Source organism: Nipponia nippon, unplaced genomic scaffold, assembly GCF_047370975.1.
Source record: "Nipponia nippon isolate SJK-2023a ecotype South Korea unplaced genomic scaffold, ASM4737097v1 scaffold_9, whole genome shotgun sequence".
Lineage (NCBI taxonomy): Eukaryota > Metazoa > Chordata > Aves > Pelecaniformes > Threskiornithidae > Nipponia > Nipponia nippon.
Window position 1 is genome coordinate 48,907,584 of NW_028262413.1, and position 24,456 is coordinate 48,932,039.

Sequence of the window (24,456 nt, forward strand, 5' to 3'; positions counted from 1 at the left end):
GTCCTCCACGGCTCCTCCCTGATCGCAGCCTCCCCCGGCTGCAAAACTGGGCTAACAGCTCGTCCTTGTTCCATCAAAGTTTCTCTGAGGACGCGTTGGGGAGAGGCTGGGTGCAGGGAATATGTGAAGAGGGACGCAGCGTTTGCCTGGCACAGTGCTCGGGCTCCTGGACTTGCCAGGGCTAGCGCCGTGGGCAGTGAGGATGATTTCGCTGTACAGGGTTGATGTTGCTTTGCAGTGCAGGGTTGCAAACAAAGAAAAAGCAGAGCAGCCTGTGGCGGAGCTTTTTGCTTGTCCCAGCGCAGGGCACATCCCGACCCTTCGTGTCCCGCACCAGGTGAGGAGGCTGAAGCCCTCGGCTCCTGTCGTGCCCACCCGCTGCCCCGTGGCCCTTTGCAGGGTGCGGGACCCCGGGAGGGGCAGCTCCAGCAACCCGGGGCAGAGCAGCGAGCGCGGGTGCTGCGGTCACAGCTCCTCCTCCAGAGCCACCCTGAGACCTGCAAACCCCCAGAAATACGGTTCTGAGCCTGAAACATAACTGCAGTGTTTTTGAGGAGGAGGTGATCCATTCTTAGCTATAAAGCAGTACAAAACCCAGCAGCAGCGAGCAGGTCCCCCGTAAGGGATAACTGCGAAGGGGACAGCAGTGTCACAGCACCACTGGCATTGGTGGCAGCACAGGGACGAGCAGAGCGACAGCTCCAACCTGGGGCAGGGCTTGTCCCCAGGGAGCCTCATCATGGGAAGGCTGATCACGGCCAAGCTGCAACTCAATTACGGTTCCTGCATCGCTGGGCGAAGAGGGAGCAGGCAGGGGTTTTGCCATGGGAGTGCATTAGTAACGGAGAACATAAGCAATTAAACCTTGTGCCCTCAAGACAGAAATTTCCAAATCTCTCTGGCTCTCTGTTCACCCCCTGGAAGTGAACAGGGAGAAGATGTATTCTCCGAGACTAACCTGCTGTGTTATTGTTTTCAAGGGTCTTTGCAGCCCTTGGGTGTGGGAAGGCACCATGCCTTGAGCAGGGACGGGCGCCTGGGGCCGGCTGCCCGCAGCGGCCGGGGGCTCCTGCATCCCAGCAGAGCCGGTACCCATCCCAGGCACAGGCAGCTGGGAGAACCGGTGCTGGGAGCTGGCAGCGGGGCTTAGCCCCCGGTGGGGCTTCGGTGGGGGGCCAGGAGAGCCCAGGTGGGGAGGGCGTGCTGGGAAGCCAGGAGGCTGCTGGGTGGCAGCTGGTGGCCCTTGTCTTCTGCAGCCTCTTCGGTGTCCTTCGTGAGGCTGTCCCTGGCAGGTTAAATGGTTCCTGAGACCAGGAGAGATTTTGGGTGCCTCACCCTGCCTGGGCTGGGGAGGCAGCCAGCTGCCCTCTGCCACGCCACCATCTTCCTTCTGTGACTTTTTTCTGTTACAGCTAATTGAGCTCTCCTTGACTAAAATTCTGAGTCAAAATTTGGATTCTGCAGGGTGGATGTGAATGTTGTACAGAAAATGGGCTGCTCTTCCCAGCGCTGAGGTGCAGCACCCGAAAAGCTTCCCCAAGTGCAAGGGTGCTGATGTTTCCCTCGCTGAGCCAGCACCAGTGCTGGAGCTTAACTGGAATGATGGGCTGCTCTTTAACCAGCCCTGTTAGCACAGGATTTCCCGTTCCCTCTGTTTGTCTGCTTATTCCTCACCCCTGTGGAGACGTGCCATCTTCAGCAGGCATGGCCTCGGGGCCGGCCCCGGGGGCTCGGCAGAGGTGCTGGCAGCGGCTCGGTGGTCATGGTGCCTATAGGATAAATGCGAGGATTAGGAGGCGAGTTGAGCTGGGCTGCAGTTTTACACTCTGTGAAACTTCCATGAGATGGGGATAAGAGTAAAAAGCAGCTGAGAATGGCTTCCACGTTGGCTTCTGCATGGGACTTGGGAAACCGTAAATCAGGCTGAAGGGAGTGACTGCACGTTGACCCCCGCAGACACTGCCTAATTGTTTTATTTTGCTTTGTACCACGGACCTCTATGGAGAGAGAGGAAAAGTCAACGTCGCCGTGCAGCTGGCGGGGCTGGGGATTGCCATGGGAACAGAAGAACAGGGCTGATGGTGAGCAGGGGACACCGCCATCGCCTGGGAGATGCCCTCATTCCCCCTGCCCCGCTGCTGCTTTGGGGACGTCATGCTGGAGCTTCATGTCCAGCCCCTGGAAGTGACGAGGTGCCGTAACCCACGGGTGTTAGTCCACATCCAGCCTTGTCCCAACCGCTGGGCTGTGGGGACTCCTCCACGGCGTTCCCTGGGTCCGTGCCAACGCGGCCCTCAGCATCGGTTGGGTCCTCAGCACCGGCGATGGAGGGAGCAGGGGGCTGAGCTCCTCTGTGGACCTCACCCCACATGGATGCCCTGGGATACCCACATCAAGTGCAGGGGATTAGGACGGCTGATGGATGGGCTCTCATCCCTTCTCTTTGTTCCGTATTTATTTCATCTGTAAAACCTGCCGTTTGATCAGTGGGACACTTCGTTCATGGAAACTGAAGCGTGGAGCTGCTGCCTGTGTGTGCGAAGGGTCCCTGCCCGCGGCAGGGGCTTCCCGGGGCGCATTGAGAGCTCTGCTCCTGCCGGCTGGTGCCGGCGGTGCTGGCCGGTGTAGGGAGGCACTGAAGGTAGACACAGACTGATGAACCTTGCCTTGTGAGCATCTGGAGAAGGTCACCTGGGTTTAAAGCACCATTTAGGCAAGTAAGTTGTGCTAAAATAGCATTTCTTTAATGAATGCAGTCAGATTAACCAGTGCTGTGGATAAACCTCTCCTTAAATTAGTTGTTACTTGAAACTTCACTGTCCTGGCATGGTTGGGTTTTTAAAACACTGCCAGCAGAGCAGCAGAAGCAATTCTGCTTTGAGACTGCAATCCTCCGCGGCGCTGAAGCCTGCGCTGCCCGTGCCGGGTGCTGTGCCAGGGCTCGCGGGTCTGGGCTCTGAAAGGCAGAGACTCACGGGGGGACGGGAGTTCAGCGCTGGAGGTACAAATCCCCGTGGGGGCACACCTGGGTGTGTTCGGCCTTAGTCCCTGCGGGACGTGTCCCAGAGAGCAGCGGGACGGCGTCTGCTGCTGCTGCGCAGGGCGAGCGTCCCAGCACAGCATCTGCAGAAACGCAGCTGATGAGCACCATCCTTAAGGCAGGTGGGGAAGGATCCAGCTTGTGTTACAATAACAAATGAAGCAGGCAAAATAAACGTGGAAGTAAATAAATAAACAAGCCCCTTTGCACTGACTTTTGGAAAAACTAACCAGGCAGCTCTGAGCTGCTCGCTGCCTCGGTGCTGGGAGGGCTCGGCGGATGCGAGGCACGCTTTGCTCTGCCGTCTCGCTGAGGTTGAACTTGCTGGCGGTAGGCGGGCGAGCACATCAGATCCTGTCTGTGGACTGCCGTGTGCAGTGTTTCTGTAGGGCCGCGGAGCCTGTTTTGCATTACGGCCGCCTGTCAGTTACTATTAGTTGTTTTTATAAATTTTTTTCATGCCTGCCGCACTGAAATGGTCTCCTACTCCGTACTGCGTGGTGGGGTTCTGCAGGCACCGCAAGCAGCTGCCATGCTGCTGCTTCCTTTTCTTTACGCTTTTGTAACAGTATCCACACTTGGATATTTTTTTGTGCTACAGTAATAATAAATAAAATGCATATTTGAAGGATTCTCTTGAATCCGTTAAATTAGGGAGAGGGAAGGGAAGCTCATGATTGCACTTGTGCACCCCAGGGCTGAAGGGGAGCAGAGGTGTTTGCGATGCTCCCTTGTTTTGCAGCGTTGCGCGTAACGATTGCATCTTCCTTACCGCCTCCCCGCCGGTTCCCCGCGTGCCTCAGCAGGCACCTCGCTGCCGGCCACAGCAAGGTTACTCTTCGCTTGGAGGCAGGCCCCGAGGTGCTCTTTTCGGGGTACGCAGATACAGTGATGCTGCCATGGGCAGGCAGTTGCACACGCAGTATGTAAGGGCCGGGGATTTAAAAGGCTGTCTTATTGCTGTCCACGGTTTTCCAAGTGCTGGCTCTGCTGGCTGGTGGCATTCTTGGGCTGGTGTAGTTGGCTGGTTTTCATACCTGTGGCTACAATCTTTATTTCTTTTAGCGTCTTGTGATGGTTGTAGAAGGTCCGGTTCTCTTTGGCCGGTCTCTCATGCACGCAGACCTTAGCAGGACGGGCTGTGACATGGCATACCGCCTGGCAGGGCTTGTTTTGGCAAACCCAGATGTCCCTCTGATCGTACCTGGGTACAAGCTGCAGGGCAGGGGTGGGTGGACGTATATTCCTTCACCTGGCAGCAGGCTGGGACCCAACTCCCCACCTCTGCGGGACCTGAGCAAGGGCGGGCACGGGGACCGATGCTCTGTGCTCCTGGGAGCGCGGGATTTGCCGATCCTGCGCCTGTTGGGTGCTCCAGTCTGCCCGTTCCAAAGGGGTGAGTTTCTCTTCAGCATTGGCCAGAATCCACCCAAATTGTCCCTGATGACCGTAAGAGCTTCTCTGCGAATGACAGGATTATTTAAGATCTGTGGCAGCTTCCTGGGCAACCTTGTGCTGGTGCACCCTGTGCTGCGTGGTGGTAGCGCTGGCCTCTCGATGTTGCTGAAGGCGCCGCGCGGTTCCCTTTCCCCGTGTTTTCTCCATGGCTGGGCAAAGGAAATACGGTGCCATTTTGCTGTTGTATTCTTCCAAGTGAGCAAGCTGGCATGAAGTAACACTTACACAGAGCAAGCATGAAGAGGGTGAGTGCTTATGGCATGCTGTCTTTTAGGTGTGTTTGGGAAAATAAAATCATCTGATAAACTACAGAAGCCAAAAGAGACTATTTTGAATGTACTTGATTCTTCTGTAAGTGCTACAATTATTCTGGCCTTTATTTAGAGTGTCAGTTAGACAGGGTGATAGCACCGGCGTAAAAATATGATGCTTTTGCCTGGATTGCATCCACTGCCGAGGGAAGGGCTGAGAGGGCCAGTGGAGCTTGGTACAAGGTTAGCAACAGATTCACTCAAGCCCTTAAAATATTTATGGTGTTGTAATCCATACACATTTTAAGCACATTTGACATCAGCCTGCATTGCTCTTGTATCTGTCATTGCTTATGGAGAGACTCCAGAGCGCATCACTGTACGGCTGGTAGGAGGTAGCTGCAGGTAGCCATGCATCGCATGTGTATTTTTATAGCGGAGATTTAGAAAGGAGTCATAAAGTCTGTTCCTAGAGAGCTCTTTATAGTGCGAGGAGGGGCTTTGCACAGCACTTGCAAAGGTGACTGACTGCTGGTGCAGCAGATGGGACTGGGGTGCAGGATATGTGCCGGCGCTGGCTGGGCAAGGAGGGTTTTGGCTGCGGGGCTCATCCCCTCCTCGCACGCCCAGCTGCCCCCCGCGCTGCCCCCAGCTCTCCGTCACCTGCGGGGAAGTGAAGCAGCCCGAGGAGAAGAAGATGTCTCAGATGTTTCTTCAGTGACTCAAAGTCACCCTGTCGTTCGCTGCGTTCCCGGAGCGCCTTCCCCTGCCCGCGGGTGCTGGAGGACCTGTCACCGCGGCTGCGAGCGCCGGCGCGGCGGGGCCTCGTGGGCTGTCACGTCGCAGCAGCCAGGTTTTGGGAAGCTGTGCAGCTCTTGGCACAGCTGGGAGGATTTTGGGTTCCTTTGAAGCTATCAAAACCCAGCTAAATGGGATGGATCATCTCGTTGGCTGGGCAATTCATCTGCACAGCTGCAAGGCAGCACTCCTGCCTCCCTCCTCCCTCCCTCCCTCCATCCTCCCTCACTGGTGTTCGGTCATGTCCTGCGTGGCCGAGGGAGCAGCCTCCTCCTCCTCTGGTGCTGGGGAAACACTGCCAAGGGCCGGGACACGCGGTGCCGGTTTGATGGGACGGGCTGGGCATCCTGCAGGCGTTGGGCTGCGGGTTCCCCGGGACAGCGCCCGTGCGGGGAGGGGGCCAGCACCAGCGCCTGCACGTGGTCCATGAGGCCCCACTGAGTGCTGGCTCCTTGGAAGCTGGGCTAAGATTGTACAGGAGATTTAAAAAATCATCAGAACTGGAAATGTTAATGCCTCCTTCCTCTCTGCTATGGCACAGGGGTGCATTTTTTAAATTTAAAAACTGCCTGGATTTTTTTCTCTTATGGTAAAACAATTTTTTTTAAAGGATAGCCCAGAGAAAACCCTCTTATGTCAGATTCCATCAGACATACTCCAGCACCTTCCCTTTTCCTCTGCTCTGTATCTCCTCCATCGCTCTCCTCACTTCTGCCCCTTCCACCGAGCCTGAAGCTGCTGCCTGCTGAATAGCTTTGGTCTTGGGACTCACCTGCGGATCTGGGTGGAGGAGCGGGGCGCAGCCGGGCGGCTGCACGGGATGAGCCCTCTCCTGAAGCCCCGTCAGCCGGTGGCAGCAGCGACGGGAGGGACAGGGTGGCCGGTGCACGTGGCAGAGCTGCTGCTCGGTCCCTATTGAGGCGCGGTGGCCTCCCTGCCGGGTGCTGGGTGTTTTTAGGAAGCTCCTGCAAGGCTCTGAGGTGGGGCGGAGGGCTTGCTGAAGGACAGGGGGACATGGGCTGGGTGGCAGCTGTGCCCAGGGGTGGCTGCTGGCATTTATCTCACATGCTGGGATGATGTACTGGGAGGCCATTTTATTGTGTCCATAGCATAGGTTTACCTCCATGGAGCGTGTTACCTGGTGCCATCTGCCTGCTGAAAACCAGGGCTCGGGAGCAGGAGTGCCACCGCTCTGAGCTGGATCAGCGCGGCGAAAGCCCCGGTGCTCTGCAGGGCTGCAGGGACGTGCCTGTGCCGTGGGTGGGTGAATAGTAAACCTCTGCTTGGAGCTGCGGAAGGAGGGCGGTGTGAGACCATTACCTGTTCCCATGGTCTGGGGAGGAGAACGGGGGATTCTCGGCAGGGACTGGGGAGGTTGGCTGCTTCCAGCCAGGGACACCCACCGTTATTTGTGTGTGCATCGGCCCTTTCTTTTACCTTTTTCTCCCTTGGAGGCTGAAATCTCCAAGCGTTTCACCTCCCAGGCTTTTTCTTGACCCAGAAATATTTCTGTCCGCCTGCAGTTGTCCGTGGTGACCGCGGGCTGTTGTGTGCCGGGGCTGAGCAGCACAACGAGAGGTTTTTGTGCTTGTGACGGTCTCCGTGGGAATGGGGCAGTAGGGCTTTTTATTTTTTGGGAAGACCATCCCCATGGCCCCTTCCTGGGCAGCGGTGAGCCCCAGGCAGCCTTGTCTGCCCCATGGGGGTCTGCAGTGGGCAGTGGGGCGGCCACCATGGCTGCCAGCATGTTCAGCTCCTGTGCACAGCCCCAGGCTGGTGCAGGATGACACCCTGGCATTTGTCATCAGGACAACGTCCGTAGCAGGCAATAGGAGCAGCAGGATATTCAAAAGGGTCTCCTCAGACACGGGGTGATTCCAGAGACCTGAGGGGTGTCTTTGGGATATTTGTCATTTTGAGTGTCCAGTTGAGCATCTTCCTTTTCTTGGGCACCAGGCTGTGTTCCTGGCGTCACCCTCTGTCCTTGCCTCTTTGGACGTGTGCCTGTTTGTCTTTGCATTTTGGTGGCTGCCAGGAAGGCCAAACTGGACCATTTCCCTCCCCAGGTCATGAGGACACCCACGATCTCTGCATGAATCCCTGCAGAAGACAGGGTTGCTCCGACGGGATCAGTGACTCCAGGGTGCTGTCACTGCAGACAGGGGACAGGTGGCTCCATGCCAGCCCTGGAACCCTAATGTGACACCCGGCCGGGGTGGCCCTGGGGCCATGAAGGTGTTGCTGTAACCTATCCACACGTGAAGACTTGGCAGAAGAGCCAGAGGCAATGCAGTAGATCCCCAGCCCAGGCACGTCCACCAGCCAGGGAACGGGGCCGGGATGCAGGAGAGGGCGGTCGGCAGCAGCGGACCCTGCACCGGCTCTGCTGGTGCTGCCCCACCTGCTCTGAAGGGACAGGAACTTGTTTTCTAGCCAAAAAAAAATGTCAGTTTTAACAAGCCAGTTGCCGTACTGCTTGAGGGATAGTTCTTGTCAATCTGCCACTTTTTACTCTGATGTGCTAAAAATAGTGCATTATTTCCAGGCAGTAATTGCACATCCTGTAGTCGTAATGAGCTCTTAAGGTAATTACCTTTTGGTGGGAAGGAGCCTAAGATAGGGTGTGTTTGGCTGACAAAGAGAGGGTTTTCAAGAAGCCTGGCGGATTCTGTGCTCGCATTAAAGGGCAGACCCCGCAGCAGGGGTGAAGCCTCTGGGGGAGATAGGAAGGCGGTGGCACATTGGCCCTTCCCTGATTTCTCCATGGGCGCTGGGGGAACGACGGCCTCCGTCACACATCACCCTCGCCTGCGCCGCTTTGAAGGGCGGTCCTGGAATAAGCAGTAGCGTCGTTGCCGTGCTTGTTATCGAGAGCATGTGAAAGGTGAACGTCATCTGGGGAGGCGGCAGGAACCAGCTTCCCATCTATGAAAGGATGTTTTAATGTGTTTAGTTTCTTCAAACCAGTCTTTAAAAGTGCTTTTCCATAGCTGGGGGAATTAACAGGAATTATAATATAGATTGAAAAAGCCTGACATGCCACCCACTCTATCAAGCCCTACAAGAGGTTACCCTGGCAGCCCCGCTCCCCCCGAAGCCCCTCTCGCCGTCAGCTCCCGATGCCCGGGGGCTGCTGGAGCGGGCAGGGAGGGGATGGCCCCACCTTTCCCCTGCTGATGGTTTGCCGTCCCTGGGTCAATAAATCATCTCTTGTAGTACTGCTTTGCCTCCCAGCTTTGTAAATCAATTTACCGTGTTGTAGAGTATCTAGTGCTTGCATGAAATAGGTAAATTACATCCACCACTGTTACATCTTTGTAACTAATTTGATAACATATTAAGAATATAAACCATTTAGAACGTTTTTGTCTGAATCAATTTTCCTTTTGTAAGGCAGAGGTGCTGATCTTACAGTACAATGCATTTCCCAGCCCTGTGGCTTTTCTTTATCGCAGTCTCCAATGTATTTCCACAATTACAGCCAGATTTATATATCTGCAGTTTCGTTCCCGCACGGCGATGCTGGGATATAACCTCTCCAGCTTCGGGTTTCTACAGCTGCGCCAGGTATGTGAGCGCGTTGCTACAAGGGGAAGAGCTTGTAAAGCTGTAACTCATGTTTTATGGAGACAAGATTTCCTCATATTTCTGGTTTTTCCAAGCGTGGCTATAGCCAGTAAAGTGCTTGTAGAAACCCACCCCCCTCCCGCCGGCATCGGTGAGGCCAGAGGCTGCAGGTTAAAGCTTTCTATCAGACATCAGAGAATCTGAACAGGAGGGCGATTTGGGAACGTGCTCCTTCACATGGCGCCTCGTGCTCTGCTCGTGTTTCCGCCCTGGGCTGACGCGAGCAATGGGATTTTGAAGTCCTGGACTGTCAGCGTTGCATATTATTTTGCATAACCTTTTTTAAAATAAAGGCCCCTATTAGAAATCAGGCTTAGTAGCCATGGCGCGACTGTTGTTCTTCAGGAAGAAGCTGTCAGAGAGGATCGAGCGCGGTTTGCTTGACGTGCCTTTGCTGGCTGTGCCGCTCCGAGGACAAAAGCCGGCTGCTTATGCAATCCCTGCGGAGGGGGAAGGATCCCAGCCCTTCCCTCACCACCCTCTGAAGCAGCTCCCGATGCAGTTGGCAGAGTGACGGGCGCTGTAGGACGGACTGACAGCCGGCGCTGACGAGCAGAACAGCGGTGACGGGCGGTGTTTAATGAGATGCTCCTGGCAGGAGGCTGGGACGTGGCTGGATGCCTTTGCCCCGCTTGATCTGTCGATGCCCCCAGGCCTGCGCCCACCCCGGCTCGGGGGCCTGCGGCGCGGGAGGGCGAGGTGCTGTCCTGAAGCTGCTGCAGCTCCTCCGGTGTATAAATTGCTGTGGTTGTGAGAGAAGAGGCTGTGGTGCCCTTGTGCAATTAGAGCAACGCCTTTGCAATATAAATATCGCCGCTTTAATAAAACCGGAGTGGTCTGTTGCTTGCAGATAACAACTATAGCATGGTATCAACATAAGCAAAGCATTATGTTAATGATAATCACTGTCCTCGCTGTTTGAAGGATGTGGCAGTGGCGTATACGTGTTTCAAAGTGCAGAATTACAGGCCAAGGCATGAAATCTTTATCTTTTAATTGGTTAACGCCGTGTTTCATCACCTTGGCTGGTGCAGGATGTTCGCCATAATTAATACTAATGAACACATCTGTTGGAGGGGAAGCCCTTCCTCCTGCGCAGTTTTCTTCCTTCGTTACTGTTTTGGTTTAGACCAGACCTCCAAAAGGCACGACCTGCCCATTTCTGTGTTGGGGAAAGGTGCCGGGCCAGGGGTGCAGGTGATGCTCCAGGGCTCGGTGTCCCGGTGCAGGGCCAGGGAAGCTGCTGGGAAAATTCCTCCTGCTTCCCCGGCGGGAGCGTCTCTGCCATTGGCGGGGCAGAGCGGAGCCCTCCATCAGCCGGCCGTCCCTCGCTGGGAGCAGGAGCTTGCTCAGGCTGTCGGCGCTGGCCGAGAGCCCCTGCGCGTCCTGGGGCGGGCAGGACCTGCTGCCCAGGTCAGGAAATTACAACCAGGGGCTGCTTTGTGGAAAGGTGGTTGCTTTTTTCCCTCCCACCTTATCTAAAGTGGCTTTCTGCTGGCTTGCTTGACACCAAGCCCTAGGCATTTTGCTCTGAGTATTGGGTATGCTGAGCACTGCTGGGACCAGAGAGGTCCCCAGGGGCTGTGGGTGCTGTGTCCCAAAGCCGGGCTGGCTCTTGGGCCCTGCTGTGCCGCAGGTGCTCCCCGGGAATGGCACCCCGTGAGCTCCCCTGTGCCCCCAGCCTTGCCAGCACCTCTGGGCCTGCGCCAGCCCCCTCTGCAAGGGCCTGGAGGCGATGCTCGCTCCGGCCGCGCAGGGAAGCAGCTCCTCTGGGATGTGTCGTGTTCCTGTGCTGGGCACGGTCTCGGTGCTGCCGGGGCAGACGCTGCGATGTTATTAGGCTGTTTGAGTGCAAAATGCTTCTGGTAGCGTGAGGCTGATGAAGCGGAGCAGCAGAGCTACCAGAGGCGGTCAGGAGATCGCGGTTCCATACCGGTGGTGATTCAGATGTGATTTATATGATGCTGCAGAACCGAGCTGAATGTTGCAAAGCAGCTGAGAATGGAGGTGCGTGTTGTCATCCAAGCTTCGAGGGCCTATGTAAGGGCTCGTGATGCTGGCTGGATACCATGCTGGCAGAAAGATGCCCTTTGGCAGTTACTGACTGATGGGGTTTTGATTCAGACGGGGCTGGGAGAAGGTGGTGAGAATGTTTGTTGCAAAGACACTTGCTCTTCCTCCACGTCCCCGGATCAGCTTCCCTCTGAAGCCCCGCTGCTTCCAGGCTGCTCCCCCTCTCTGGTGCTTCCCCCCTCAAATGCCCCCAGCTTGCGCGGGCAAGGCCTGCGGCCCGGCTGGGCACGCTCTGGCTGCTCCCGGTCTGCCCTTCGCCCCGTGCTACGCTGGGAGCACTGGGAGGGACAGGCGACTGCTGCTTTCCTTGGTGGGTTCTCCTGTCCTCCAGCGCCTTTTGTTTGTATTTACAATCTCCGTGTGCACCGAGGGATGCTGCGAAGGATGTGGTTTTGTCCCTGACTGGCTAGCAAAGGTGGCCCTGGGCGTGCTGAAGGAGTCTGCCTCGGCAGCCTGCTAAAATCCGGGGGTGTTTCTGCTGTTTAGATATGTGCATCTTCACAGAGGCTTTGAATTACCTCTCCGACAGTCCAGAGCCTCTATTGCCTTTGCTAAACTCCAGGAACTTTGTCTGAGTGAGAGACAGGGAGCAGTGGATCCTAGAGACAGCAAGGGTTTTGAAAATGTGCTTCTGTATCAGGCCTGATACGAAGACTTGCTTGCAGGGAAGGGCACTGCCTTGATTGCGAGGGGGGATCACAATTCATATAACTGCCAGGCAAAGCTCGCCTTTCTCTCTCTCTCCCCTCTGTGCATTTCTGACATGCAATCGGCACTGACCGTGCAGCTGCCTTAATTTTTTAGCAGCTCAGAATGACAGGATTGTACTCTCCTATCTATTTACCCATCTATTTCTGCAGAGTAAGGACCTAATTGAGCGAATAATGTACGAGCTGACGGCTCTGGAAAGCCATTGCGCAGCACTTTATATTTTAGGGAAAGCTTTTTATTCTGAGCCATTTGCAGCGTGCCCACGCAGGGCGCTCAGTCACTGATGGAGGCTCGGGGCGAGCGTGGGTCACGCGTCCTGCCGGGGACCCGGTCCCCGGGGGTCTCCAGTGCCCGATGCGGGGGTTACTGCTCACTGGTTTGTACCGTGGGGACAGGGTCCTGGAGAAAGGCTGCTTTGGCCCCAGGGATTGCAGGATCCATCCCTGCCACGTTCAGACCAAGCCCAGGAAACGTCCCTGGTACAAACATCCCTGTTCCCCTCGGAAAGGGGGGATCAGACCTGGGAGCTCAGACCTGGGAGCTCGCTGGGTCAGAGCGGTTCCTCGGTGGGATCTTGGCTCGGCGCTGGTGCCCCGGACCTCGCATGGCCTCTCAGGCCCCGGGGAGATGCTGAGCGAAGCCAGCACCCGCTTCCAGATGTGAGCAAAGCCCAGTCCTTAGCAAACTGTTGGAAACCCGCTTTTGCCGAGTGCTGAGCCCAGAGGAGCGGTTCCTCTTGTAACATGGTTTAGTTTTCACTGTGCAAACATCAGCTCTTGCAGCTGGGAAAGTGAAATCTCCAACCAGAAACCCCTCTGTGTAGCTAAGTGAAATATGGTTGCCTTGTCTAATCAGGCAAGTGACTGACACAATTTGCAAAGTCCTTGAGGGTGTTTAAAGGTCAGTAATGTGCAATACGTAACCAGCCCAGCGTGAGTCATGTCTGCTAAGCTGGCCTTTGCTGAAGTCACTAGATGGTCTGCTGGGTTTCTGCTTTACCTGTCCTGCTTCTCCATGAAAAGCAACAGCTGAGAATGGATCCGTATCCTCAAGGCGTAACTGAAGTGGTGTCTCTGCTCCATGAGGTTACGAGGAGAATCTGGGCAGACAGGATTTGTAGTAAGACCCGCAGAGGACGGAGTACTGGCATGCCGAAAACACAGCCTGTGCGCTGCACGGGGATTTAAATGAGCGGCTGACGGGTGGTGGAGCGGACGGCATTCCCACGCGGTGGGCTGTAGGTGATGTGCCTCGGCAGCACACACACAAATGCTGAGCGGTGGCACCGGACCAGGCTGTAACCGGGAAGGTCTCGCTCTCGTTTCCCCTTACTACAGCAAAACTCCTCCGAAGCCGCCCGGAGGAAGGGCCGCAGGCAGGGCGCTGCCCGGCTCCTGCGCCTGGGCAGGGGACGGCAGCTGGAGCGGGATGGGAACGGTGCTGGATGGTGCCCAGCTGCCTCCCCTCCGGGGCAGCACCGGTACGAGGGATCTTCACTGCCCAGATTTAGATACGTTCTATGAAATAAAGCAGCTTGAGCACCCCTTGCGTACGTAGGCTTGACTCAGCCTTCCTAAACCTGTTCTGCGGTTTTAAACAGTGTTGGGGAGGCTGTGGATGCAGCCCTGCCTGGGACTTTGGGGTTTGGCATTTGCTGTTCTGTTTCCACCGTTATTTTAATGCCGCAGCAGTGCAGCTTTAAAGCAGACTCCTGTGTCTCGGGGCAGCTGCTTCGTGTGTCCTTGTGATTTAGAGAAAAACATTGATGAAAATGGCAACGGCGAGGCTGTGCCCGCAGGCTGCAGTGACAGCAGTGACAGCAGCAGCCCCAGGCACAGATGCGCAGCGCCTTTCTCGTAACCTGGGGTCTGTGCAGGATGGACAGATGGACGCGGGGTGGCTGCCGGCCATCGTCACCTGCTGAGCTCTGCTGGGGGTCTTACTGGAAGCTGGGAGCTCTGTGCGGGATTCGTGAGTGAGGCTCCCGTGCCCGGAGCTGCTGAGGCGGTCGGAGGGGCAGGTTTGGTGACCTGGGTGGGCAGGACTCAGCAGTGCTGTGTGTGAAGGCAGTATTTACACAATCCTCTGTAGTAAAGCGGCATTCGCGACTCTGACGGGCGAAGGCGTGCGCAGGGACTGAGCTGGGTCTGCCTGGTGAGGGGTAAGGTGCACGTACATCATTTTTATGTAGACAGGCAGCAGAGTCAGGGTGCTGGTGCTCTCTGCACAACTTCTTTTCTCCTGCAAATGAATTAGGGACCCCTGTGTCCTCGTGACTTTAATTCTTCTCGCATCACTCCAGGGTAACTCGGCTTGAGTTGGTGGAATTGCTCCGCCAGCTGTTTCCCTGAGTGAGGTCCCCTTGTCGGCAGTGGGTGAGGGTGGGCACACGCTGCCTTTGTCTCCGCTGGCGGCAGTGAAAGGGCCCTCTCCACTCCCCCTTTCCCAGCTATTTAAGCCCAAATTCTTCTGCAGAGTTTCAGTGGGTGGGAAGTGCGTCCATGCTGCAACGCATCGTGTTCTCTGTAGGACCACACATAGCAGCGCTTGGTTGCATTTTTTTTACATCTGTTGTCAGCAGCAGCATCTCATTTTGAAGAACCACGGCTCCCAGGAATTTTCTAATATTGGACTTTCCAAAAAAACAAACCCTCGCCAAATCCAACGCCTGTGTGGTGTGCGCCGTAGCCGTGGGACGGGGAGCCGGGGGTGGCCACCCCTCGCATGGGGCTCGGGTTCAGGTCAGGGTTGGAGGAGGGCAGGTGCCGTCTCCAGCAGCGTCTCCAGGCGGAGCGGGCAGAGCGTGCGGGATGAGCTGCACCGTGACAGCGGTGGGCTCATAAAGGGACGGACACCGAGGAGGAGCTGGGAGCTGGTGGGACCAAAGGCTGTTTTTCCGAGCGCTGCCGCGGGACCAGGATGGCCCGTGGAGTGTGGGCGCATCGGCCGGCCCCTCCCTGGAGTCAGGGACGAGGAACCTTCATACCTTTATTTCTCTGTCCCTTATATGTGTGCGTAAACGCACACTGGTCTGAGACCCTTCAGTGGTTCTTGTAGTGCAAGTAATACATCAGAGACAGAAAATGTAATCAATGTTTATTCTTGATCCAATTAGTACAACTGGAGTTGATTTCTCTAACCCGTGCGAACGTTCCTTAGGTGTATTTTCATTTTTCTTCCCGCCGGTTTCACAAAACATTGTTTCCCTTTAGCAGAGACACTCTCTAATCATATGTGAAACCTGGTCTGATGTGAGTAAGTGGAACAGACAGGCAGAACCTTTTTTACATTAAACTCGAGTCGCAGAGTCTTGTGCGCACACTGTGCTGGATGAGTGTTATCTGCAGCCATGATACCTCGGCTTTACACGCTCTCAGGGCACACGGCTGCACTTCTGAACCAGCACGGCTCAGTCGCTCTCTGAAAATTATGAGGTTGAACTGCTGGGAGAGCTTCCCTCGTTTTGCTTTGTTGTGGCCATAAAACCAAAATGCATCCCTTTTTGTCCGGTTTGGGTTTCTGTTCCGATCTGACCGCTCTCTGCTTTAAGTGCAACTCATTTGGGTAGGTTTTTAAAGGGCATGTCCCAGGCCGTTAAGGCCAGGAGCTGACCTCTCGTGGTGCTGCCACATCTGAGGCGGTCCCCGTGGGCTGCAGCCAGGCTTTGCCGGGCGGGGAGCGCCGGGCGAGCCATGCTTTCTGTCCGACAGGTGATGGAGGGAGCGCTGCTCGCGTTCTCCCTCCCTGAAGCACCCGCATGTTGCTGTGCTGCAGGGCCCCCGACCCACCAGCGCTGGTGGGTCTGCTTCGTTAGCATGGGGTAAGAATAAAGGTCACAACAAACTCCTCTTCGTTAAGACAGAACACAAACCCCCGCCAGAGAGCCGGGGGGAGGAAGGGCAGAAAACAGCCCCTGAGATGGGTCACGGAGGTGTTGCTCCATGCAAGCGTCAGGGAAAAGGAGATGAGCGGGAGCAAAGCAAAGGGGGTTTCTGCTCGGTTTCTGCCGAACCCTGGGGGAAAGCCCGGGGGAAACGGGAGCAGTGATCCTTCCCAGCTCAATGCCCACCCGGAGAGCTATTCCCGTGAGTCTCTGCCAGAGAACGTAGCTTTGCCCTGCTCTCCTTCTAGTAAATAAACAAAGGTGAAATAAAACATTTGATTTGGAATGTCATGTGGTATTTTTTCACCTGCAGAATTCACAGTGAAGACAAACCCAGCTCAGTTCAGGCGGTGGACGCCCGCCCCGGCCGTCAGGGCTTCCAGCTCAGCGTCCCTTGGCCCCTTTGCTGCGGGTGAGCCAGCAGAGCCGGGCGCACCGGCGAGGACGCGCAGTCCCAGCTTTGCCGGCAAACCTGCAGCGGCAGCTGTATGGGACCAAAGCCTTGACTGATGCAAACAGCAGCAGCAAACCCAACCAAGTTATCTCCGCCTCTGATGTTTGGTCTCTAACTACCCTTCGAGGTCCTGGTGGAGCTGATGCTGGGAGGGGATGGCTGCAGGTCTTGGTAAGGCTTGTTCCTGCAGGCTCGGTGGTAAATTTGAGGTTTAAGAGCTCTGGGCACAGCGTTTGCAGGAGCTCCTAGAGGGGTAGAAGGCTGTCAGCCTGGATAAATATTAGAACAGCAAAGAGAGGAAGGAGAAACAAGAGTGAGAAGGAAGAGCAAGCAAGAGGAGAAGATTGCTGCAATTTGTGAAGCCCTTGGGACGGTGCCCGAGAGCTGGGTGTTCATACCTGATTGAGCTCAAACAAAAAATCCTCCCCGTCTCCCGAGGTGTCTGAGCGCAGCGAAATGTCGGAGCAACTCGTGGTCCAGCAGGTTGGCGGCCATTCTCCATCCCGCTTCCCATCTCCGCAGGGTCACTGGCAGGACCGGCTGCCGGCAGGGAGCTGCTGGGCTGCTCTGGGCAGGCTCACGACGAGCGATTCACCCGGGGTGCACCCAGCAGCCGAGTGCTCCGGGCAGGGCTCCCCTGGCCCCCCGGGGCGGTGCTGCTGCTCTCCCTGCCTGCTGCCGGGCTCTGCCCGCACCCGGCCGAAGTCGCGGCTGCCTCGCCAGGGGAGGGAGGGTTTTGCTGTGGGGCAGAGGAGCTCCTTGCGTGCTCGTGCATTAAATGCTCTCCTCTGCCATTGGAGAAGTGCTCCGGGGTCTGGCGATACATTAGGGATGCGGGAAGGCTCGCACACAGCATCTGTGCTGCCTTCTCCTGCTCTATGGGGCAGCTTTTCTTGCCTGTTCAGTGGCATGTACTGAAAATGAGTGCCCATAACCAGGTGCCAAGAGTAAAAATTTGCTTTTCTTGTGTTTTATTGAGGAAAGCATCACGTTTTCCCCATTTTAGTAATCTGTGCTATAGGCGGGGAGCTGGTAACCTGCAGCCCGCTGAGAGGCGTGGGACTGGCTGGGCATCTTCCCCCGCCCCGGGATGGACGCGAGGGTCCCCTGGCTCGGGGTCTCTCGCTGCCGCAGGCGCGTTTGAAGCTTCTGCCCGGGGTCCAGCAGACCCGTTGCTGCCGGGAACACTCTCTTTCTGGTTTGCTTCTGAGGGACAGCATAAAATTAGGAGTTATGCACGGCAATAAGCTTTGGAGCTCTCCATCACCAGCATCACCTCAGATCATTAAGCCTGAAATAATTTTAATTGGATCCAGAATTCACAAGAGACGTTTTGTGCCGTTGTGGAGCTGGACTAGTTTCTCTGATATCACGCCAACCATCTGAGCACAGTAGAGGAGAGAGTCCCTGCTTGGCTTTGGCGTGCCTTTGGGTCATAACTTACTGGGTCTACTTGCAGTACCAAGCTGGGTTTAAAGATTAAGAGATAAATATTTTGTTGCCTTTGGAGTGGATAAACACCACTTGAAAAGCTCTAAGTTGTTGAGTTAAGTTCTTGAAACGAATTCTCTAGTTTGTTGCAGCGACAGCCACCGGACACCCCGTTCATGCGGGACAAAGACGTGTATCTGCTGGGGAGACGAACCTGCAGCTCTGCTGGGATGGATTGGGTATGAGCAGGAAAGACAAAGCTTCAATTAATCATTTTGTGTGTCCCAATTAAAAATGAGGCATTCGTCTTTGCAAATGAATGGCAGATCAGTAACCCTCACCCACGCAGACAGGCTTTTTCAGTTAACGTGTCTTTAGAGCGCGTGGACTTCTTAAAATGAATTAGGCATTAATCAAACAGAGATGATTCAGTGCAATGACTACACAGAAAGGTGGGGCAAAAAGTAAACATTAAAAATTCCATTTAAATAGACTGGCCTAAGAACACTTGCAGCTGGGTGTGTTGCAGCTCTTGCTCCTGTGTCCCCTGGCTAAGGAGAGCTGGGTGCCCAGAAAGCCCCCCCGGGTGCTGCAGCTGCGCGGAGGCTTCGGTTCGGGATTTGGTGGCTCCTTGGGTCTGACCATCACAATAAACTTCCCACTTTGTGCTTCCAGTTTAATGGTGGGACTGCAGTTGCAGATGCCAGTGTGTGCCCGTGGCTGCCCTCATGGCACGGGCGCCCGGGCACCCGTGTGCGTGGGCAGCGGGGGACAGCTGGGCGGCTGCCCAGGAGGGGACTTAGCACGTTCCTGAAGTGCCTGTGACAAACGCTGTGGTTTGAATGGGAGTCGGCTCTTGTTCAGGTGTCTGCATCCCTGCTGATAAGCGGTGCGGGGAATTAAAAGCTGAAATTACATTGAGAGCCCCTCTCTTATTTTTTCTGTCGCCTTCCAAATCGACAGGGTATAAACCAAGCACAAAACGTTAGCGCTGATTCGGTGGTGCCAGGCAGAGCACGGGGCTCGGCTCAGCTTCGGGGTATTTGCTGAAATACAAATGCATTGATTTGGGAATGTCAGGATATTTCTTCTTGTGCTAAGCTGCAGTTCACGGATCACCTGGTGGGAAACCTGTCATGCCGAAAGCTGCTGCTAGCGGCGCAGCTCCGACCCGGGTGCCCGGGAGGATGCTGCAGCCCGTTAGCGGGGTTAAAATGGGACAGGGGGATTTGTCTGGTTGTGGTCATGATGGGGCTGTAAACGGCACAGGAGCAACCAAGGGATGTTTTAAAATGTACACAGAAAAGTCCCAGAGAGCATCAGAGATTTGACTGTATTTGAGGAGGACTCTGGTGTACAAACAGCACTTGGCATTTGCACAGCGGCCCTCTCTCCTGTTGCAGTCAGATGCCGTTCATATACTGACACGACACAAACCCTGGGCAAGGTATGGCCGAAGCCTCAGGAAGGGTAAAGCCTCGGCTGCGCTGGGCCGCAGGCGGGCTGGGGAGCTGCTGCGCAGGCTGGGAGCGAAGAGCGATTGCAGGGAGCGGGACGAAGCGGGGGGATTGTGGGGAAAAGGGGCTTACGGAGAGCTCGGCAAGCGCAGGGAAGAGCAGGCTGGCAGGGAGAGTGGTCTGGGAGCTGGCTGGCAGAGCGGCTAGGGACACGGTCCTGGGCTGCGCAGGGTGCCGGTGCCGGCCCCAGCCCTGCCCTTGGCCTCGGTCCCTCTCCGCGGGCGCCTGGCGAGCAGCTTTCGAGGAAACGCCGCCACACCTGCGCTCGCCTGCCCGACCTGCCAGCGCTGCTGCCGCCTCCGAGACCACAGCCAGCCCTGGACCATGGGCAAGGGCTGCCCATCGCGGAGGAGTAAGGGGACATGGAGGACGATGGGCAAACGCATGGCGGGGGAGCTGGTGCCGTTTGTCATCGTGAGCCCTGGTGCCCACACACCTCATCTGCCCATCGTGGGGAACTGGGCACCGGTCAGCTCATGCGAGGGCAGCAGTGCCAGCACGGGGCGGTCCCAAGTCGGGGTGCCCTGGGCTCCGGGCAGGAGCCGGAGGGCTCTGGCTGCGGTGCTCCGTCCTCTGGCCCGGGCGGGTGTTCGGTAACCTCTGATTAGCTGGCCTGAAAACCAAGGACAATTTTGCACGCAGGTTTTACAGCTGAAGTTTTGTTGCTGATGTTCGTTGTTTTCTTGCCCTGACGGACACTGGTGATGCCATTAGGTCACCTCAATTTGAATGTTTAACGGATGCTTAAATATTTAATTGTGCATTGCATGCTGTGAGCGTGCGTACCATGCAGACGTCGCACTGCTGGTATGATGTTACACGAATGCAGAGTTTATTCTGCTCCAGCAAAAAAGAGGGCAGCGGGCTGCCTGCAGGCAGGTGCCTGCCCGGGGGGCCACGTCCCGGCGGGGCACGGGCTCCTGGTGCTCTCCCAGCCCTGAGTCCTGGGCAGAGCTCGCCCGCGGCAGCCAGGCTGCTCCGCTGCAGGAACACGGGTGCGAGGCCGTTTCCCGGGGTCAAGTCCCGCTCCTCTGCTGAGCCCCCTCTGCCTTGGAGCTCCTCAGGGGTGTCTGGGTCGGGATCATCCTTCCTGCTGCAGGAATGAGGATTCCTGATGCTTCTGGCTGGCAGCCATGATTCGGGCTAATTCCTCCCCAGATAAAAGCTGAGCTAGACCCCTCTCCAGCGCAGGCAGAGTCGGTGCCGCTGTCTGCACACCCAGCCCTTTTCTTCCAGCCTTCCCATTTCGGAAGCAAACCTGGACCCCCAGTTTCCCTTCCCCATATTATCTCACTGTGCTGCCCTTGTTTGCAAAGCCCCTTTTTATTCTCTTTCCTGACTTCTGCATAAGCACCTCTTTTTGCTGTGCCTCAAATGCGGGTTCGTGCCGCCCTCCCGGGGGGCTCCCGCTTGTGCCCTGGCCCCCGCGGTGGGATGGAGCGGGGCTCATCAGCCCTGCGCTCTCTGCAGCTGAACTCGAGCAGAGAGAAGCTCATGGCTCCAGCATCCCTCTGCTCTAGGCCATCTGCAACTTTCTGGACTGTGGTAGCTGTTTTGTCCTCTCTCTGGGTTCAGCTGCCAGCCCAGCTGTGGTCACAGCTCCCGCAGCAAAACAAAGCACTAACCACGCCGGAGCTGTAGCAGCAGTCTGAACGAACCCGAGCGTCCCCCAGGCTTGTTCTCTCAGCTCATGGCTCCTCATTATGCAACCCAGAAACTCCAGTCCTATTTTTATTCATAATTATTAGCTTGATGCAGTAAGAGCCTCGGTGTGGATTCCGAGGTAGGTTTGGTTGGCCCCCTCGTGCCCTGGGAGGGTCGCAGGAGCGCTGGTGCACACACGTATGCTCATGCACACGCAGCTCTGCCCCATCTCAGCCGTGTCACCCCCGAGCCCCTTGCCGGTATCGGAGCCGTGGGGCTGCCGCCTTTGCAGGGATCAAGCAGACGTTCCTTGTGCTGCCCTTTCGTGAGGTCCCTCCCCGGTCTCTACCGTATGGGTTTTAGCTAGGTATCGCTGCTGGGAGCGGTGGCTGTTGGGTGCTCTGGGGGAAGACCAGGGCAGTCCTCACGTACGAGGCCGCCCGGAGGTTAATAAGCTGTTGCAGACCAGCAGTGTGTTCTTGCGTCTGCCGTGAGCATGGTGATTTTGAGGTGCTGCTATTGCCCAAGCCTTTTAATATCAAGTTTTCTGTTAAAACAAGCTGCAAACCCCCAGCGTCAGTGAGATGCATTTTGGGGCTGTGATGTGCGCTGGAGGTGATGCGCCTTTGCTCTTCGTTTCCCATTCCCATCACACACCCACACTGCCATCTCCCCTGGAGCAGGCGGACTGGCAGCGGTCAGCCCGATCCCTGCTGACAGACACTCCTCCGCCCGGCTTAGTGAAATATCCCAGTGGAGGAGCGGCGCTGGCTTCCGCGTTGGGGCTCCCCAGGTTGGGTGGGAAGGCAGGGAGCGGGGGGAGCTGCAGCCGCGCTGGCGCAGCTCTGCCCTCGGCTGCATCTCGCTGGCTTGCCGGTGCGGTGCCTTTGGGGGTTTGGTTCCCCTCTGCCTTTGCTCGCAGGAGGAGGCGGGTGGTCAGAGCGGTGCCCTGCCCTGGCTCGCACCGAGAGCCCCTGGGCCGCGGCCGGGCTTGCAGGGCTCACGCAGATCAGTGAGAGCGCAGGCATGGCTTTCCAATGTATGCTGTTGGCTTTCAGGCAGCAGCTGCTGCAGCGTCTGGGCCGGCTGCTCCGAGCAGCTGAGCACCCGGTGACGCCCCAGGAGTGGCAGGCAGGCAGCAGCCGGGACGGGCAGATGCATCATTTCCACCACCTACCTGTTGTGAAAATACTTCCTTAGCGGTTGCGGAGGGGCTGGAGCGGAGCGGCTGCGCCGTGCCGAGGCGCGTCTCACCTGGGCGTTCTTCCCCTCCGGCCCCGTCCTCGGCAGAATCGGGCCGGGGGCTTCCAGCACTGTGGCAATACAGATGTCAGCGCTGGAGACAGCCGGTAAGTGCTGACACGTCTCCAGGCAGTCAGGAGCCTTATCTTCTGCAGGGGGCTGTTTCTGCGTATTCCGCTCCTGGGGGTGAAGGTAGTAAGTTTGTGGAGGGAAGAAATTAAACATTCCCTGGGTTTGCATTCTGGATCGTTTCCCATCGCCCACGGGATGCTGGATGTGAGCAGACTGCCGAATCAGCCTGCCAAGCAGCAGTGCCAGCCTCGAGGCCGTGTCGTGCTGTTGCAAGCCCAAATCAGACCGGCAAATCTCTTCAGCTACTTTATTTTTCTGGAATTAGAAATCAAAATCTTTTTTAGTAAATACTAACACTTAAAAAAAATAATTCCCATGGCTGGGATCCTCCGTTGCAAGTTCCGTTCAGTGCCAATGCTCTCAGCTAGCAGCTCCTGCAAAGCCGTTGTCTCCAGTATAAATGGTTACACAATCCTAATTCTCATGCTGCAAATGGCTTCATTATGAAAACATAACATCAAAGTAGACCCAGAAACAATCAAGTTTCTGTTCAGAATCCAAGATGTTTGGGGAGGATCAAGAGTTCAGCCTTGCAAACTGCTCCAGAGAGCAGGTTGGGCTGGGTCCGGGGAGGATGAAAGCAGCTCCCCCCCCGCAGCCTGACAAAAAGTTGTAGTTTATCCTGAATTTGTAAGGGGAGATAAATGTGGAAATCCTTTCATGACCCAGTAGGCACGCTGAATTAACGAGACGTGAATGTGAATAACGTGTGAAATAAATGAACAAGGAGTCCTCGTATCTGCTGCCTGGACAGCGGGAAGTAACTGGTCCGGCGGAGCGGGATGCTGGAGCGGGAAAAGGGGTCCCTACACGTCTGCCCCCACCGGCATCCCTCCCTCCAGCTGACCAGAGGCTTCTTCCAAGCCCACAGACTTTTACAGTTTGTGAGATGTCGAACCCTGCAGGGTCCTACGGTGCTGGAGAGACGGGGGTGAGGATTTTGCTGGGCTGCCCCAGGTCTCTCCCCGCTTTGGCTCGGGCCGTCTCTCTGTGCTTCGGGGCAGTGTAGGGGCTGCGGGACGGAGGACGAAGCCCAGCGCTCCTCTTGCATCATCCTGCTTTAATGAACTTCTTTGCCAGTCCATGGCACGGACTAATTTGGTTTCTGTATCAAAGAGAATTAAGCTGTGGCTCGTGACCCTGATGGTCTGTTTAGCTGACGGGGAAGTTGCTGCGTCTCTGCAGAGGTAACCGCGTTATCTGCACAGCGCCCATTTAGCCCTAATGGGAAGTAATGGCAGTGTAGCTTCCCATTAGAGCTAATGGGCATCACCAGAGCGACTGGCCCAGCGCAGTGAAGCCGTGCCGTGCCGCGCCTCGCCGTGCCGTGCCGTGCCGCGGGAGCAGCGGGGGGAGCGGGAGCAGGGGCGGCGCGGCAGGGATCCGCCGTGGGCAGGCAGGGGTGATCCCCCCCTGCGAGGGGGATGGCGGAGAGAGACCATCTCCCTGCTGGGAGGAGCTGGGAGGCAGGTCCTAAAGCTCCTGTTCGGACTGGAGAGTGGGGCTGAACCAGATACTGCAGAAATGGGTCGGTGCCATCGGATGCGCGCGGTGAGCTCCAGGGTTAAGGCACAATAAGTCTGGGGTTTTCTAAACAGCTTTTAATTTTGTGGGATCCGTGAAAGAAGAGCAAAGACCACAGATCCTGCCAGGTCTTTAATCTTCACAACAGCCGACAGCGCATAAGCTGCTGGATTAACCTTCGCTTTCTGCTTTTCTCTGAGCAGCCCATTTGCTTCCCGGCGCCGTGGGCCGCAGAGCTCCTGCTCCGACTGGCAGTGCTACGAGCCGGCCGCGACTCCGCGCCCTCCGCGCCAGTGCCGTGTTTCCATCAGGGCGAGCGGGGAGGGCCCCGAGCATTCGCCTTTTGGTGGCGTTACTTGTGCTCAGGTAGAGATGCATCGCAAGCAGGAGCATACAACTACCTGCTCTCTTTTCTTCCAAATTTCTGAGTTTCTGGTTCAGCAGGAGCCCAATCCAGGTCAGCCTTTGCTGGTTTTAGCAAAACTGTTTCCCTCTGCCAGGTTTGGATGAGGCTGAGATTTTTGGAGTACACGATGGATCCAACATAAGTGCTAATGATTTGATGCGTGTTATTAGTAAGGCTCCATCATTTCTTCTCTTCCTCAGTGTGACATAGTGAAGAGGAAAGAGGCATTAGTCAGGGGGCCGAGCCTAATTGTAAAATGTTAGAA

General features: G+C 56.3%; 1 protein-coding gene across 5 annotated transcripts in view; it reads left to right on the forward strand.

Moving 5' to 3' along the window:
* Positions 1 to 24,456, forward strand: part of FRMD5 (FERM domain containing 5) — a 116,679-nt gene that overhangs the window by 11,804 nt on the left and 80,419 nt on the right. Inside the window, exon 1 of one of the 5 annotated variants that reach the window (XM_087744044.1) lies at positions 22,024 to 22,236. The exons of the other annotated variants lie outside the window; for them this stretch is intronic. The gene's annotated coding sequence lies outside the window, so the exon portion shown is untranslated. Of the gene's footprint in view, positions 1 to 22,023; positions 22,237 to 24,456 lie in introns of those variants that run through there. 5 annotated transcript variants of the gene reach the window in all.